This window comes from Rhinopithecus roxellana, chromosome 12, assembly GCF_007565055.1.
Source record: "Rhinopithecus roxellana isolate Shanxi Qingling chromosome 12, ASM756505v1, whole genome shotgun sequence".
NCBI classification, from domain to species: domain Eukaryota; kingdom Metazoa; phylum Chordata; class Mammalia; order Primates; family Cercopithecidae; genus Rhinopithecus; species Rhinopithecus roxellana.
The window spans coordinates 12,065,910-12,078,373 of record NC_044560.1 but is presented as its reverse complement, the minus strand read 5'-3'; the positions used below and the strand labels follow the sequence as shown (position 1 = coordinate 12,078,373).

Genomic DNA, 12,464 nt, shown 5'->3' with positions numbered 1-12,464 from the left:
TCTGAACTCTTCCAAAATCTATCGTCAAGACAGATGCCATGATGCTCTTAAGCTTCTAGTCACCTGGTACAATACAGGAAAATGAGTGTGATCTTTGGAAGATATAAAACACCACCTCCCAATGATCTAAATAACTCAGACAAGCTTCATTAAACAGTTTATTTTAAAATATATGCCCCAATAAGAAAGTGGATTGATTATTCCACCATTTGAGTTAGAAGGGAACAACAAAGAGAATAAAAAGATACTTAGATATAAGACATTATTTCTGATAATGATATTAGAATGTATTGCTAGAAGATATATGCCCTGTTATGAAGATAGAATAGAATCTCATTCTAAACTCATTTTACTATGCTCTCGTCTGAAGGGTCCTTTAGGTTCAAGAACGTTATGCTTCTCAAACAAGGCCCAAGGTATACTTGTTTATAGCCCTTGGAAAAAGGCATACAATCATGAAGAGATGATCAGGTTACTAAATCCAATCTGAAAACTTATCTTGAAAATACAGGTCCTGTATTTTAAACTCTACTATAAACTTAAAATCAGATATATTCATTCTTAGTAAATTCTGACTTTATTCATAAAAAATACTTTGTAGAGCTGGGTACAGTGGCTCAGCCTGTAATCCGAGCACTTTGGGAGGCTGAGGTGGGCGGATCACTTGAGGTCAGGAGTTCAAGACCAGCCTAGTCAACATGGTGAAACCTCGTTTCTACTAAAAACACAAAAGTTAGCCAGGTGTGGTGGCGCTCTCCTGTAATCCCAGCTACTCGGGAGGCTGAGGCAGGAGAATCGCTTGAACCTGGGAGGCAGAGGCTGCAGTAAGTCAAGATTGCGCCATTGCACTCCAGCCTGGGCGACAGAGCAAGACTCCATCTCAAAATAATAATAATAATAATAATAATAATAATAATAATAAATTTCATAGGGTTTAAAAAAATGTTGCCATTGTTTTGTTTGGTTCCAAATAAAACCAAGCTGGATCAGAAAACTGAATTGTATTTGGGGAAGAAAGGGAGCAGCAAGGGACTCAGAACAATGAAACAAACAGCTTCCAAGAATCACACTTAAGATTAGGAATAACATAGCTGTTATCTTTCAAATTATGTTTCTGACTTGGCAAAAATAAAAGTAACAGTCTCTTGTCATGAAGGTATCTCACCACTAAAAACTTAGATAAAAACAGCAAAAAAACAAAAAAACAAAAAACACACACTTTGAAGTGAGCCTAAGCCTGAATTACTTTATCTTTCCTAATCCTATCATTTTCCTTCTTTTCCAACTATAACACATGTAATACAATAAACTCATTAATTTAACCTACAGGTAGCTCTTGACTGATTTTTGTGTGTGAATCAATGGTGCTCTGATTCACAAAAAAAGACGGATTTCTTACCCCTGACTTGCGTACTCAATAGGTCAACGAGAACAAAAGGGCAACGAGGTAGTCTTTTTTGTCTTCTGGTTCTGAAGAAAGGAATTAAAAAACTTCTTAAAAAGATACTTTTTTTTTTAATTTAAAAAAATACAGGGGAAATATAGAAAATATTCAATACCCTGCAAAGATTTTTAAAGGGGATCCCATAACAACAAAATGTCAAAAAAGAAATGAAACTCCAGGCCGGGCACGGTGGCTCACGCCTTTAATCCCGGCACTTTGGGAGGCCGAGGTGGGTGGATCATGAGGTCAGGAGTTTGAGACCAGCCTGACCAACATGGTGAAACCCTGTCTCTACTAAAAATACAAAAATTAGCCAGGCGTTATGGCATGCGCCTGTAATCCCAGCTACTCAGGAAGCTGAGGCAGGAGAATCGCTTGAGCCCGGGAGGTGGAGGCGAGACTGTACCACTGCACTCCAGGCTAGGCAACACAGCAAGACTCCATCTCAAAAAAAAAAAAAAAAAAAGGGAAACTCCAAAATATTATTTAAGCAGAGGAGTAGAAGAAAACCAAGCAGAAGGTTCCATATAACATAAGAAATGATGGAAAACAAAATAAAAAAATGCTTAAAATTAAATTAAGAAACATGGTATTTATCTCTTGATGATGGTTTAACTTGTTTGGAAATAAAGAATGAAGTTATTATTTTTACTCAAATCATACTCAAGAGTACTTTGAAGGTGCCTACTTCTCCAAAGACAACTGAAAGATCATCTTTACTAGCAGTCTATTATGGACCAATTCTTGAACATTTTCTTAAAAACAGCACATATACAATACTGCTTGCAGCTAACTTTTCATCCAGGTAGTCTCTGATTATGATAGATATAAAATCCCTTATTCATCTGCTCTTTGAGTCTTTCCAGCCTAGGACTCTGTTTCTGATAGTGGCTCAGGACACATTAACAGCAGGCAAGTAGCGCTGTTAGCTTTCCATGAGTGCAAATTCAAAACAGAAAATGAAAATACTCAAAAGCAACTTCGTAATATCACCTCGATTTTGGCACCTCTACACAAGAAACTCCCTTTTGTTTTTATCCCAAACCACCAAACCTACAAAATAGTCCTCAAGCTTGACGTAGAGACTCTTTTTAATTTTTAAATTATTTTTTAGAGACAAGGTCTTGCTCTGTCGCCCAGGGTGGAGTACAGTGGTTCATCATAGTTCGCTGTAACCTTGAACTCCTGGGCTCAAGGGATCCTCTTGCCTCAGCCTCCTGAGTAGCTAGGACTATAGGCATGTGCCACCATATCTGGCTATTTTTTTTTTTTTTTTGTAGAGACAGGTTCTTGGTATGTTGCCCAAGCTGTTTTTGAACTCCTAGCCTCTCAATTCAGCCTCTCAAAGCACTCAGACTATGAGCATGAGCCACCAGAATCGGCCTAAAGTAGAGACTGTTCATATAGTTTATTTGTACACAGCTACTCCAAATTGAAAATGAAGATCTTTCTGGTTTATCTTACATAACAGCCTTTCAGTTGACTTCAGACCTTCAGATCTAAGAGTCCTTCTTGAACCGTGAAGTATTGTAGTTATAATCACATTACTGAATGTTTTCTCATCTGAATTAAAATAAGAGATCACTCTTCCAACATCTTAAAAGGAAGTCTACGATGACTTTCAAATGCTTTTATCTGGCAAACAAACAAGGAGGTGAAAATTACTGGTTGTTTCCAGAAACACAGATTCACATTTTGACTAGCTTCTTGGAATCACATTCAAATTATAGACATTTTAAGAAACTTTTAAGTCTAGGAAGCAACGATTTTCCGATACAAGATAAATTTATCAAAATGACCAAATTTATGGAATAAAAGTGAATGCCAACCTACTGATTTCAATTGAATTTAATAAATTAGCAGGTGAAAGAAACATTTCAAAAGTTAAAGCCAACTTGGAATATACGTCTCTACCGTATTAAGACACTAATTGAGTTTCTTATTTAATAAACAATGTTTACTATATCTACCCCAAAACTGCAAAGCACAAATACAAAAGTAGAATAGGTAGACTCTCTGTTTTCAAAGAGTTTACAACCTAGTTGAGAAAAGATGAAAAATACCTACAAGGAAACTTTTGTTATTGTTAAGAAACAAGAAGCTGACATAGTCTTGGAAAATCAGGGAAGCTTTCAGAACAATTCCCAAGAGATCTGGATAGACTACGAGGCAGTGAAACCACCACTATGGTACAGATCATTTACAAAGATAAAGAGAAAAGCACAGACATGGTATGTGCAGAGGACTGCACAGTACCTACTTACAGAAGGAGATGGTCTGAAAAAGCAGTGGGAGATCAAGTGGATTGGTAAAACGAGCCCTTTCCAGTACCCAAACCTGAATGTGATTTTAGTAGTAATGGAGGAAAACTGTGTGATCTTTGGCACAAAGACAGCACAACAAATGCTATTTTAGTTAAACTAATCTGGCTACCTTGTATGAGATGGATTAGAGGGAAAACCTAGATAAAGGAGATCCCATTGAAAGGCTATTGAAATAATTTACATACAAGTTGAAATTCACTAGAAAAAGGTGACAGTAAAAATGGGTAAGGCCTAACAAATGAAAAAGACTGTGCACAGTAAGATGTATGACTTTACAACAGACTTGGTAAAAGGGATAAAGAACTTTCAGGATGACTCTAGGGTTTTAAGTTCAGAAGACTAGTAATGCTACTAACAAAATGGGAAATTTGGGAAACCGGCTAATACAATTAAATGGAAATGTTCTAAAGATGGCTGGAAATTAAAGAATAGAACTCAGAAGTAAGAATGCAGCTAAAAGACTTTAAGATAGCATGGAGGTAATAACAGGCTCAGAGAATTTGAAGCAGTCACGAATGCATGATTAATCTCATGAAGATAAGGAAAGTCACAGTTTCAAAGAGGAATTAACAGTGGCTCACACCTGTAATCCCAGTGCTTCGGGAGAGATCAAGTCAGGAGGATCACTTGAGACAAGGAGTTCAAGATCAGCCTGAGCAGCATTCAAAATGAAATTATGAGTTTCAACTAGAATAGCAAACCCTGGGTTACAGTATCATTTAAAATATTGAACTAAAACAGCCTTCTTAAGGTTTAGAAAAAAAGAAAAATTGTTTTGCTTGAAGTAGGAGCTTGCCTGGAACTTCCACTGAACTGCTGAAAGAACAATACCACCACAGATTTGTGCTTGAAGACTTCCACTGCGTAGTAGTAGCAAGGATCCCATCAAAAGAAAGTAAAAGGCCCTACAAGCTAGGGAGAAATGCAAAGCTTTAGAAGCCAATGGAAAGAATTTACTTTTTCACATATTATTTCCCTCCACATTCCATAGTAGAAATTTTCCTGATCCTTATTTTGCTGCAGACTTGGTTTGTGTTCACTTTTCAAAATGTTCCAGAGAAAGCTTACACTTCAGATGTTACGTTGTCCAACTACCAAGCTTAAGGTGTGTCTGGTTAATAACAAAGCTTACAAAATATTTCTTATAACTCGACAGCCGATGCAAGAATTTCAATTATATTATTCTCTTGAGGAAAGAAAAAAAACTGTTAGAAAGTCCCAAAGTCATCTGTCATTCTCATGATTTAACATAAAAGATTAATATCAAGATTAAAGTTTTACACACACACACACACACACACACACACACACACACACGAACAGTTCCAGATGATTAAAAAGTTATCTATTTCAGCCAGGCGCGGTGGCTCAAGCCTGTAATCCCAGCACTTTGGGAGGCCGAGACGGGTGGATCACGAGGTCAGGAGATCGAGACCATCCTGGCTAACACGGTGAAACCCCGTCTCTACTAAAAAATCTACAAAAAACTAGCCGGGCGATGTGGCGGGCGCCTGTAGTCCCAGCTACTCGGGAGGCTGAGGCAGGAGAATGGCGTGAACCCGGGAGGCGGAGCTTGCAGTGAGCTGAGATCGGGCCACTGCACTCCAGCCTGGGTGATAGCGAGACTCCGTCTCAAAAAAAAAAAAAAAAGTTATCTATTTCATAAGCGACTCATTACTGAAAATGGCCTACCACCAACACTTTCCCAAAGTAACATAGTATGTGTGTCTGTCTGGTCTAAAGCTGCCCTGAATTTTTTTCTAAATAAAACACCAATCCACCCTATTCATAGTTCAATCAACTCTGTTTAATAAACACAAGATGTTTACACATAAAGGTGGATTTCACATTTTCTCATTTGATTCTCATAACAAGTCTCATTTCGTAGATGAGAAAATCCTCAAAAAGTATCTTGTTCTTCTATTACAACAGGATCAGACCCAATAAATGATGGCAACAAAAAGAATTCAAATAAATTATAAAAATAAAGGTGATCAGCTAAACAAATTACTATTTTGCCTTAATAAAAAGTACAACAAAATAATCAATGAAATGACATCATTAAGAAAAGCAGGTCAATCTCTCAAAGACCAAACATAAACTTTGTAGCATCTGATTCAAGGGTTCTTTATCAGCCAAAAATAGTAAACAGTTAAAAATCAAGGATCTAAAACTGCTTCATCCTTTCATGTTTAACACAAAATTTCAAAACCCAATTTTAGGGAGAAACATTATTTAAAAACAGCTTCTGAGAGATCTATTGTACAACATGGTGACTATAATTAATCACAATACATTGTATTCTTGAAAAACATCAAGAAAGTGGGTAAGTGTTCTCATCACAAAAATGATAACCATGTGAGGTAACGCATGTTTATCAGCTAAATTTGGTCATTCTGCAATGTATTTATACTTCAAAACATCATGCTGTACATGATAAATATAATCTTATTTATCAATTAAAAAATAACTTCTGAGTTCTCACCATACTTTCTATATATTTCTATTGTAGTTTCTTCATTGTAGCTACTTATTAACATCTGTAACCCTAAAATGAACTGCAAATTCTTTTTTTTTTTTTTTTGAGACAGGATCTCACTCTATCACCCAGGCTGGAGTGCAGTGGTACAATCCCGGCTCACTGCAACCTCTGCCTCTCAGGATTAAGCGATTCTAGTGCCTCAGCCTCCTGAGTAGCTGAGATTACAGACATGTGTCACCACTCCCAGCTAATTTTTGTATTTTTAAAATTTTTTTTTAAGTAGAGACAGGGTTTCACCAGGTTGGCTGGGCTGGTCTCGAACTCCTGGCCTCAGGTGATCCACATGCCTTGGCCTCCCTAAGTGCTGGAATTACAGGAATGCACCACAACACCCAGCCACTGGACTACAAATTATTTGCAGGAGGATGTAATCTTTCTCTTTGAACCCTTATAATCCAGCACTGTGACTGTGACAGAATAATTATCATTGTACAATAATATATGTAGAATAAAGTCAATGAGGAACTACCACATTTGGGGGAAATCTTAATTTTTGTAGAAAATGCCTCATTTATTTTTTAAAAAATTTGCCCTTCATACTACCAGTTCTCTACTCTTCACCCTTCCTACCTCTATATGCCTCTAGAATTTTTATATTGATATCACACTTGAGTATTTTGCTTTCCATTATGCATTTATGTCTACATTTGTGTCTCATACTAGGCTATAAATTATCTGTGAGGACCATGTGTTGTACAGCATATTTATCTTGATCTATTCATAGTGCCTCAAAATATAAGAACGTAAGAATTCTGTTGAATTACTTTTTCAGTCTGTCACGTTTTTTCCTTAGCCCTCCAGTAAATTTTGGAGCATAGATCCAAATCAGAACACTGAAATGATGCTGTTATTCAAAAAAGGTGGGGAGGCAGGGGGAGGGTGGCAAGAAAACTAACCCTATGCCTATTTTCTGAATGTATGCATCATACTTCATTAATGATAACTCAAATGATTTCGGGCATTTATTTTATACTAGCACGTCAAAATGACAACACAGACAACTCTGTCAGGAATGAACTCCCTAGTCACTTCTGGTAAACCTACAAAACAGGGTCTCCTGCTGGGCTTGGGGATGTAATAGAATCCTATCATCTTCCCTGTGGTGGTAATCTCAGTTAATTCTCACTAAACCTGAAATCTAGTCCTCTTCTCTGGTTCCATTTGTAGGCATAGAGAGAGAAATCAGAGAGAAAAGCCTGGGATTAGCCACTTGAGAATAGTTACAGCATGATTTAAAAAAAAAAAAAAGTGGTTCCCCTGAACTCTGGCCATTACTATCCATGCTGCCAAACCCAGTGCTTGGCAACCACCACCCACGGCTGTACTGACTGCACTCAGTATGACTGTCTCACAGGGAAGAGATCAGGGTACCTTACAAACAAAGAATTATACTAATATAAGGTGAAAATATTAGTATCATTTTTCTTTTTCTTTTAAAGTAAGAAAATTAATCTTCAACTCTTCTCTGGTCAAATTCTATTATGCCAAGTTCTATAGAAGAGTCTAAAAGACACCGCCTTTTAATACTTGCTCTACTAAATAATTCATCAAATTTTTGGTCCTCAATCTTTTGTTATATGAAATTTTCATAACAGCATTTGTGATCAAATTTCATTGAATCTTTAAATTCTTCTACCCATACATTGTGTATTTTCTGTAATTTAGTATTTTTACTAATTCAGGTTAACATCACCTTTTAGGTAAATTTTAAAAATACTTTCAACCTACAGTATGATTATTATGTGAACAAGCCCCCAAATTTATTAAAACCACACAAAATTGTTTACCATACCTTTATCTCACATCAATGATTTTTGTTAATTTATTTAACAGCCAAAGTGGGCGTGGTGGCTCACACCTGTAACCCCAGCACTTTGGAGGCTGAGGCAGGTGGATCACCTGAGGTCAGGAGTTCGAGACCAGCCTGGCCAACATGGAGAAACCTCATCTCCACTAAAAATACAAAATTAGCTGGGCATGGTGGTGCATGCCTGTAACCCCAGCTACTCGGGAGGCTAAGCCAGGATAATTGCTTGAACCAGGGAGGTGGAAGTTGTGGTGAGCCGAGATCGCGCCATTGCTCTCCAGCCTAGGCAACAAGAGGGAAACTCTGTCTCAAAACAAACAAACAAACAAAAACAGCCTACATGACTTTAAAAACACATACCTACAAACTTTTAAAATTACCACATATAAGAGAGAAGAGGGCTTCCTCTGGTACAAATAAGAATATAAACAAGAAGATAAAGTGATTCTTCCCACGGTCATTCCATAAAATAAATAATAATACAGACTTGTTAACCAATCATATCTAACAAAATCTATTTGAAGAGTTAACCAATAACTTAATGGAAGCCTCTGAGCTTCATTAGAGTCTTAAGTATTAGGACATCACGGAGCCTAGAAAAATGATATACACACTCACATGCATATACACACAGACACAAACACACTTCTGATGTCTCTACTGAGAAATCCATTAACTTGAAGACGGCTTGAGAAAGGCATCTTAATAACCCATTTCAAATTTCCTTTTACTTATTTTAGAGTAAGTTTCCATGAAAGTCTCAGGCTATGTACAACTAAGTTACTTCTAACTCAGAATGTATCTTGAGTTCTCTAGTGAAAAGTTACCCAATACAAAATTTAAATCCAGGAACTAACTAGTAAGATTTTTCTGGTAAATTTTAACCGCTGAAAGGCAGTGGAGGGGAAAAAAAATTGAATCATGTTTCCATACGAAAATAAAAAAGCCAAGTGTTGGAGAATCAGTTAATACAGGAATATAAAACTCATTGAGGAAAATAATGTAATGTACACAGGGTAACAATCTGAGCAAAGAGAGGAAAAGGCATTTCTCCAAAAAATAGAAAGGTACTTTACCAGGGGACTATTATCCTAAATCAATGAAGTCCAGCTGAAGGAGATTTGATTCTATTTTATAAACTCTCCACTATTATGTGACACTGCTAGTAACCGAACACTCAATTCCAAAGACAACCTGTTCAAGTTTAGTTGGCATGACCTAGAAAAACTTAGACCTTCACAGAAAAGGTACTAGGAAACCAAGTAAAACCACCATGTGTTAAAACAAATATATGCAAAAGTATAGTAAATATAAACATGCATGGAAATGTTTAGGAAAACAAAATGAGGTAGTTTTTAAATATAAACAGTAATATTTGGTATGAAAAATCCATTATTTACTCATTTTGACTACCATAGGACTACAATGCCACATTAAGTTATGGTCAAAAATTGACAAATCTAAAAACAATATTTAGGTCAACAGAGACAACTTCCTTCCAATTAAATAAGTTCAATCAGACCAACAAAAACACCCAAACTTTTTCTTTCCATAAAAATTCAACTTTGATATTAAGAACATTTCTCCACTGACCAATAGTCTAAATTATCTCTCCAATCTCAGCTTCTTTACTCCCTTAGTTCACCCTTAGCATGAGATTGGTCTTTCCAAAAACATATTTCAGTGTAACCTCCCTTGCTCAAAAAACCTCAGGGCTACTGCTGACACTCCTAATGCTCAAATTCCTTAGCCTGGCTTAGTCAACCAAGGCTATTCACAATATGGCTCCCACCTTTCTGGCTTCCTCTCAGTACTCTCCCAGAGGAACCTTATTCAGTCAATTTGACCCACTGACTTCAGGATACCTTGTGCTTTCATAATTAACAAAATATTTTCTTCCTGTTAAGATTAACACACTGCAGAAAGCAAAGCAAAAATTTCTAAACAAATTTAAAAGTTGGTAAGAATGAAATGTATGCAAATATTACTTTTTTGTTTTGATTTTTGGATTTTTTTTTGAGGCAGAGTCTTGCTCTCACAAAGACTGGAGTGCAGTGGCACAATCTCAGATCACTGCAACCTCTGCCTCGTGGGTTCAAGCAATTCTCCTGCCTTAGCCTCCCAAGTAGTTGGGATTACAGGTACGCACCACCACGCTTGGCTACTTTTTATATTTTTAGTGGAGACAGAGTTTCACTATGTTGGCCAGGCTGGTCTCGAACCCCTGACCTCAGGTGATCCACTTGCCTCAGCCTCTCCAAGTGCTGGGAGCCGCTGCACCTGGCCCTTACCTATAATTTTTGACAGAATAAGTTAATTCCTTGTGATTGCCTTATAAAAAAACTGAGAACAAGAAACGGTTTGGTAAAGAAACAAACCCACAGGCCCAGCATGGTGGCTCATGTCAGTAATCCCAGCACTTTGGGAGACTGAGGCAGGCCAACATGGTGAAACCCTGTCTCTACTAAAAATGCAAAACTTAGCCAGGCATGGTGGCGCACATCCATAATTCCAGCTACTCAGGGGGCTGAGGCAGGAGAATCGCTTAAACCTGGGAGGCGCAGGTTGCAGTGAGCCGAGATCATGCCACTGCACTCCAGTCTGGGTGACACAGCGAGACTCTGTCTCCAAAAAAATAAAAATGAAACCAATCTACATCTTCTCTCAAGCTTTTAATATAGTCATATAGCAATGCTTCCATTCAATTTTTGACTAAAAACTTCTGCGAAAGATGATAAGACAAAAGACTTAGAAACCCTGGACAGTGTCCAAATATTTAACTTACCTGATAATATTTTATGATTCACCATCAGGACCCAATCTATTGCTAAACTACATAAGTAGTTTAGGCTAGTAAGTTGACACTTTTTCTAGGGAAAGTACATCCCTAATTCAACCCAGAAATTTTCAAAATCATTAAGTTGTTTTAAAGGAACAGTCACTATTTTCATAACCACAAACAATATATTAGCAAATTTTGGCTGTTATCACATCTCTAAGCACTGAAGACATCCTCAACTTAAAATTTCAACTTCCCCCCAAAAACAAAGATAACTTAAACTAAACCACTGCATTATAATTAACTACAACACAATAAAGACAGCTCCCAAATCCTAAATCCTTTTGTTAAGACATTTACTTTTTGTGGGAACAATACCTGACATTTATGAAATTAAAAACAAACAAACACACAAACAAAAAAAACGCTTTCAGAAAAAAGCAAACAGCAACACCAAGATACAGTTTAAAATTTTCAAAGAAACGTTTATCAACTTGGAACCTATGGTAAATCAATTATTTACTGGAGACACAACCACACAAAAAAGGTAAGGCAGCATCTGAGATATCAGATCATCAATGCGTAATACTTAGAGCCCTTGAACTAAAAAGTCAGTCCACTCCACAATGCGTAATACTTAGATAACTTGAACTAAAAAGTCAGTCCAAAAAAGTCAGACATTAAAAGGGTTATCCCCAAGTATCTCATTAGCAGGTCTACAGCAAAGGTAGAAGAAAGGTAAGAACCAAAAAGAACACAGAAGAAAAGAGCACAGGGTGAAGGGAAAGGTTGGAGGTAAGAACAGAAAGAAGAGAAATAAATGTGTAAGACCAGAAAGAGGAAGAAGAAAAACGAATAACGAGAGAAGGTGTAAAGTAAAAAGGCAGCTACACTTGCCCGGGGGACATTAGCCCCAAAGGTAATATACTACTGAAACTAGAAACCTTCAAACAAGGAGTTGCCCAAGAAATCATTTTAAGAAAGTTTTAGGAAAACTACTCTTCTTAGAAAACCCCTGACTTTTGAAGGAACTGAAACCAGAATCTAATCTATCTTTTTTCTGAATGTTCTCAAACTGTATTCCTTTAGTATACTTTATTACAGTCCTATAAATTATAAATTTGATTTTTAAGTTTTAGCCAGACTTTGATAAGCTCCAAACCTAAATAACACTTGACTGGTAATGTCCTCAAGTGAAGCATCAGTACTTCTGGTAATTCACAGTAACACCATAGGGGAGAAAACCCTTAAAAAAAAGAGGCTAAAACAAAAGATAAAACATCTTTAATGAAGTATGTCTTAATCTGGGTACCTATGAAAGTCATGCAAGATACAGCAGATGGGGTCTGAAACCACCATTTTGTTTTTAAAAGGTACAGGACTAAAAGAACCAGAGAGATGTGTGGGTCTGAAGCTATTCGAAATATAAAACTTATTTCAAGAAGAGGAACTTAGTAAAAATTCAAAGTCAAACAGAGTAAATAAAATGTCATTAAGGGCATGAGCTACAAAAATTCATTGAAACACCACTTTTGCTTGGGCTCTCCAAAATAGAAAGGCATATATCC

The 12,464-nt window shown here is 36.9% G+C and overlaps 1 protein-coding gene across 2 annotated transcripts in view; it reads right to left on the bottom strand.

The window, feature by feature from the left end:
* Nucleotides 1–12,464, bottom strand: part of KDM1A (lysine demethylase 1A) — a 66,547-nt gene that overhangs the window by 41,332 nt on the left and 12,751 nt on the right. The window lies entirely within an intron of this gene.